The sequence below is a fragment of the Muscardinus avellanarius genome (assembly GCF_963383645.1).
Source record: "Muscardinus avellanarius genome assembly, chromosome: 1".
NCBI classification, from domain to species: domain Eukaryota; kingdom Metazoa; phylum Chordata; class Mammalia; order Rodentia; family Gliridae; genus Muscardinus; species Muscardinus avellanarius.
This window is the reverse complement of record NC_137786.1, coordinates 121,871,711-121,877,922: the sequence shown is the minus strand read 5'-3', so window position 1 is coordinate 121,877,922 and position 6,212 is coordinate 121,871,711.

The following is a 6,212-nucleotide window of genomic DNA, read 5'->3' as shown; positions in this document are numbered from 1 at the left end:
TGAGTGAGCTGGAGAGGCAGCAGAGGTGGCCACTGGGTGGAGGAGCGGAGTTCAGAGTGCCAAGGGGCTGGAGCCTGCCTAGGGCGGGCTGTGGCTGGTGGGACTGTGGGCTGCGAGGTGTCACAGGAGCGCTTCCTGTGTAGTAAGTGCTCATTTTTCTTCCCCTTTAGACCATCCCTCTGCCCACACCATTGACGGAGTGTCTGCAGGGAAAGGAGCCACGATCCTGGCCTCGTTGGCCTCCAGACCCCTGGTCTTCCGGTCAGCTGGTGTTCAGGATCCTGGGAGCTAGACTTCACATCTGGAGGAGCTCGGGCTGCATCCCTGGTCCGTGGGGCCTCCAGGAAGGGAACAGACCCTTGAAGCATGAAATCAAGTGTGGTGTGTGACTGAGGGTGCGTGAGTGTGTGAATGTGTGTAAGAGGGAGGAGAAGACGGAGGGAGAGAGGAAGAACGCTCGTTTTGTTCTGGGGGAAGGTCCCTGGCCTCCTCGGATCCCCAGTGGTGTCAATGAGCCATAAAAGGTCACAGACTACTGTGCTCTAGGCAGCTGAATTTTCTCTTTTTACTGTGGAAGGAAGAGAATTAACGGGAGCACCGGTACAAGGAGTCACCTGCAAGGTGTGTGTGAGGTGGGCCTTATGGGTGTGTGAGCATGTGTGTGAGTGAGTGCGAGTGAGCATGTGGGTATATGACTGAGCAGGGGTGAGTGTGAGTGTGAGCAGGGATGTGTGGTTGAGTGTGAGCATGTGATTGTGTGTGCATATGTGTGATTGAGTATGTGAACATGTGTGAACATGAATGTGTGATTGTGTGAACGAGCATGAGTGTGATAGTGTGAGTGGATGTGTGAACAGGAGTGTATGAGTGAGCATGTATGTGTATGATTGGGTGTGAGTGTGTAAGAGTGTGTGTATGCACATGTGAGTATGTGAGCCACTGAGCATGCGTGCGAGCATTGCGTGGGTGTGTGTGTACAAGTGAGCAAGGGTGTGGAGTGTGGGCCCTGGGCAGGCACTGCACCTGCTGCACCCTGTGCCCCAGGCCCGGCAGCTGGGAAGAAAGCGTCCCCCAGCTGGCCTTTCCTGGCTGCCATTCCCCCCATGCTGGGTCAGGCGGTGGCCAGCAGGTGCCAAGTGGGCAGGGACGCAGCCTGGGGGAAGGCCGGGGTCCCACTAGCGTGAAGTATGTGGGCTTCAGGGGCACTGGCAGGCCTCCTGCCCAGTCCTCTCCTCATACCCTGCGCCCACCCTGTAGGAAATCCTGCCGCACACAACCCCCATACATCCAGAACCCAACCCTGTCCCGATCACTGCCCCTCTGTGTCCCCGCAGCAGCCGCCCCCTCTGCTCTGGAAGAGTCAGCTCTCACCCTGGGAGCCTGAGCTCAGCGCCCTGCACTGACGGCCAGCACCGCACAGACGGGCTCCACTTGGGGCTGCATCTCTCCTCTCCCTGGCTGGCCCCGCCCCCTCCTTCAAGTCTCTGTTGAAATGTCAACTCCATTTGAGGCCTGGTTGCCCTGTGTGCTGTGCCTTTTATTTCCTCCACAGTACATGTTATTTTTATTTTTTTATTTTTTATTTTTTTGGTGGTACTGGGGTTCCTGGAAGCCCTTCTACCTCCGGACTACATTCCCAGACCTATTTTATATTTTCGAAACAGGGTCTCTTAAGCCAGCACATCTGGCTTCAAACCTGCGTGGTCCTCCTGTCTCCGCCTCCCAAGGGCGGGGATTACAAGTGTATGGCACCACACCCGGCTGCAGGACATGTTTATAAAACACCTACTGTGTGCCAGGCCCTGTCCTATGTGTCAAGAAGAACAAAGCAACGAGACAGTCAGACGTCACTCCTTTCTGACAGTGAGAGGCCATCTTGTGCGTCCTGAGGGTCTTGTCCTATTTTTCCTTCTGCTTCAGCTGTTCCCACGCCCAGAGCCAATTTAGTGGAACTTTCTGAGTGTGAAAAGCTCCTCTCTGATCTCACCTCATTCTCCCTGTGTCTTGATCGTTTTAGCAAGAAAGGGACATTCACCACAGAAGCGTGGTGTGTCAGTGCCCTGGCCCCGGGCCCTGGTGGCTACTGGGATGGAGTTCTGCGGGTATCTCCCTGCAGTCTCCCAGTCACTATCTCTGCTCCTTTCTCTTGCTTCTGGGCTTGGTCCTCACTTCAAGGCTGAGGCTGAGGTACTGTTCCTCTATTGATTTAGATACTTAATCTTGCAGTCTTATATGTATTATTTTAAACTACCTCAAAATCTCTTGGTAGCAAAAATGTGTACAGATGGCTGTAATAGATGTGCATGCACGAGTCCACGTGTGGTGGGGGCTGGCCATGTACAAAATGAGAGGACCCCTGCTGAGTCAGTGCCACCCGCTCAGCCGCAGCTCAGCAATCCCTTGGTGGGGACATACTCTTGTTTTGTTTTGTTTTTGCTTTTGTACTAGGGATTGAACTCAGAGGCATTCTACTTCCAGCCTACATACTCAGCCCTATTTTATTTTGAAACAGAGTTTCACTATGTTGCTGAGGTCTCGATAAATTGCTGAGGCTTTCCTCGAACCTGCGAATCAGGAGACGCTTCTGTCCCTGACCCGCCATTTCCTGATGGGTCCCCTCCCTGGCCTTGTCCAGCTAACCTTGAACTCCTTGCTTTCTTTCCCAGGTGAAGCCACTGAACTTTCATCTTTGGCTTCCTGTTACCATCACAGTGGCTGGGGCAATCTTTTTCATCTTTAGTTCAGTTCTAGCAAAAGGGATGGATGGAAACAGGGGAGGCAGCAGCTATTGGCACAGAGGCCAGAGGCAGGGCCACTCCAGGGAGACGGGGAGGCTTTGCTAGAACCACGTAGACTACCAGCTGAACGGCCTGAGTGGCAGGCATGCCCTGACCTCCTGACCTCTTCCTGCCTTCAGCGCCTTGGACCCAGAGGACAAGAACTGGCGGCTGGGTGGAGACAGGGACTTGGGCCTGAAAGCCAGTGGCAGAGGCCCCAAGCCTCCCCGTGTGCTCAGGGGCTCTCGCTCTGGCCCGCAGCCTCCTTTAGTTCCTGAGCTCTGGTGTTGCTGTCTGCACATTGGAGCAATAACGGTACCTATCACAGACGGTTGTTGTGAGGATTAAATGAATTAATTTGGTAAAGACTCAGCAGAGCGCCTGCCTAGAGTCAGTGCTTAATAAATGTCAGCCAGTAGTGTTATAATTTGAGGAATTCATCCCCCACCCTATATCTTTTCCACACATGTACAGCCTGCAACTCTTCCTCCACTTATTTCTTGGGGTGGTACTTCTTTCAAAATTCCTTTTTAAAAAGGTGAAATAACCTGTGTTCTCAGTACTTGGGAGGCAGAGGCAGGAGGATTGTAGGTTTGAGGCTAGTATACAGAAACTTAGTGAATCCCTATTTCAAAATAAAAACTAAAAATAGGGCTAAAGGTATAGCTCAGAGATAGAATGCCCTGGTATAATCACCACCAAAAAAACACAAAATAAAACAAACAAAAAACCCTCCAAAGTGGAACAGCAGCGGGTAACACAGAGCGTGAGTTAAAAGCAGGGACTTGAGGTCTGGCCAGCTGTGTGACTTTCGACAGTCCACGGCCTCTCTGAACTTTGACCTCGTTTCTTTGGATGACAACAGACCTGCCTGTAAGATTCCTGTGAAGACCAAGTGTGGCTACATATTTAAACTGCTCAGCATGTGTAGCGTGACGCAAGTGGCAGCAGATCAGTCTGCTCCCTTCCCAGGCACCTGCACAGGGGTGTGAGCCTGGCCTCGGAGGCACGTCCGTCACACCCCTTCCAGGAAGCAGAGGAGAAGTGGTTTTCCCTGCATGACTGGGACTTGCCTCAGGCTGGCTCTCTCTCTCCAGAGCCCGCAGAGGTCCGGCACCGGTGGCCATCTCTCTTGGCATTGTGGGGGTAATTATGAGCTTTGCCCCTTACCTGAGGCCTGGGGGGACCTGCCGGGAATGAAAGGCTGTGCGGGAGGGGCATCCGGAGACAAGGACATGGCAGGTGTGTACACCCCGAGGTAGCCCTGCTATGGCTCCCCTGGTCTGCCCTATCCCTGCGGTGCCCAGAGCCTGGTCCCTGGATTGATGCCCAGTGCTGCCCAGCCCCCATGGCCTATCCTGCTCTCATCTTCAGGCCTTTCCAGACCTCAGGAGGGAGGCAGTCCAGCCCCAGCAAGCAGATAAGCCTTAGATCCAGTCTCATTTTTTACTGAGATTGCAAGGGGGAAGGGGATGAGTAAAAAATAGCCCCATTTGGTCTGAACAGGGAGAAAGCAATTTCCTCCTGAGATCTCTTTTTCTGCTTCTCAAAAGATGCAATTTGGAAATGTCCTGATGGCTCTGGCTGGTATATGGACCAATCTACCCATCCTCCAATTAACCCATCAACTGGCCATGTCCCCCAACCTACAGGCCAGTCTCCCACCACGAACCAACAGGGCAGCAACCTGCCATCATGTACTCAGCAACGAAGGGTAGGTCTGAAGCTGAGAGGAATAAGGTGCTGCACGGGTATTCCTGTCCCTACTGCTGCACTAGCCAGCAGCCCTCCAACCCTCCACCCAGCCACCCACCTGCTCGCCATCCCCAAAGCCTAACTCCCTTGGCTGCCAGCCTCTCCAGGCCCTGGGCTGGGCTGGGCACTGGACTGGGATTCACAGTGAAAGGTGGCATTCATCCTGATGGAGAAACCCTCCAGAGGAACTTAGCCAAGGTGGACAATAAATGCAACCTGTGCCTATGGCCAGCTGTGGGCCAATGGAGACCTGCCACACAGGGGGCACCCCTGAAGTGGACCAGTGGGCAGTTAGCACGCCATGCATGGGGAGAGTGTCCCTGTGGCTAATAGTATGGAAGGGCTCCCGGAAGAGGGGCAGCTATTTGGGCCTTGAAGAATTAGTGCAGCAGGAAAGGGAAAGGAAGGTGGGCAGGGTGATGACCGTGGCCCCTGGAGTCAAGAAGGACCAGGCACAGGGAGACACCCAGGCAGGGCTTACAGAACTGGGGTCTGTAATGTGAACATGGTGGGAATGAGGTTAACTGTGCTTCTTGTCAGGTTGTAGATAGGACTTCTATCAAATGGGGCTTCTTTGTCAAGGACTAAACAGGAATTAAAAAAAAATAGGAGATCCTCTGGGCATGGTGGTGCATGCCTGTAATCCCAGTACGTGGGAAGTCGAGACAGGAAAATCACAGGTTTGAGGCCAGCCTCAGAAACTTAGTTGGATCTTCAGAAACTTAGGGAGATCCTATTTCAAAATAAAAGATCAAAAGGGCTGGGGGTGTAGCTCAGAGTTGGGTTCAATTCCCGAGAGAGAGAGAGAGAGAGAGAGAGAGAGAGAGAGAGAGAGAGAGAGCGCGAGCCGGGCATGGTGGCACACACTTGTAATTCCCGCACTTGGGAGGCGGAAACAGGAGGATAGCACAGGTTTGAAGCCAGCCTCTCTGGCTTAAGAGACCCTGTTTCCAAATTAAAAAAAAAAAAAAAAAATATATATATATATATATATATATATATATGTCTGGGAGTGTAGTCTGGAGGTAGAAGGGTAGAAGGTCCCTGGGTTCCATCCCTAGTACCACCATGAGAGAGAGAGAGAGAGAGAGAGAGAGAGAGAGAGAGAGAGAGAAGAGAGGAGAGAGGAGAGAGGAGAGAGGAGAGAGGAGAGAGGAGAGAGGAGAGAGGAGAGAGGAGAGAGGAGAGAGGGGAGAGGGGAGAGGGGAGAGGGGAGAGGGGAGAGGGGAGAGGGGAGAGGGGAGAGGGGAGAGGGGAGAGGGGAGAGAGGAGAGAGGAGAGAGGAGAGAGAAGAGAGATATCACCTAGCTTTAGAAACAAACTCCAGTCCAGATCAGCAGGAAGCTCAGAAATTTGATTATCTGTAGGTTTTAAGGAAGAAAGACTTGCATGCATCTGGGCTCACTGAAATATATTACCTGCACAGAGGCAGGGGGGTAATTGAGATGGTCCTTCTTAGCCTTGCTAAAGGATTTCCCATGGCCTGGGCCCACCTGCTCCCAGATTCCCATCGATGATTCAAGTGCCATTAAGTCTCTTGAAATAAAAGTCTGACTTCAGAATCAATTGATGGAGAAAGGCTCTGCAGACGCTGGCCAGCGAGGTAATTAAATTCTGATAGGAGAAGACGGAGAGGGGGTGACGCCAGGCGGTGGGGGCAGTGTGCTGGCGCCGGCTGCT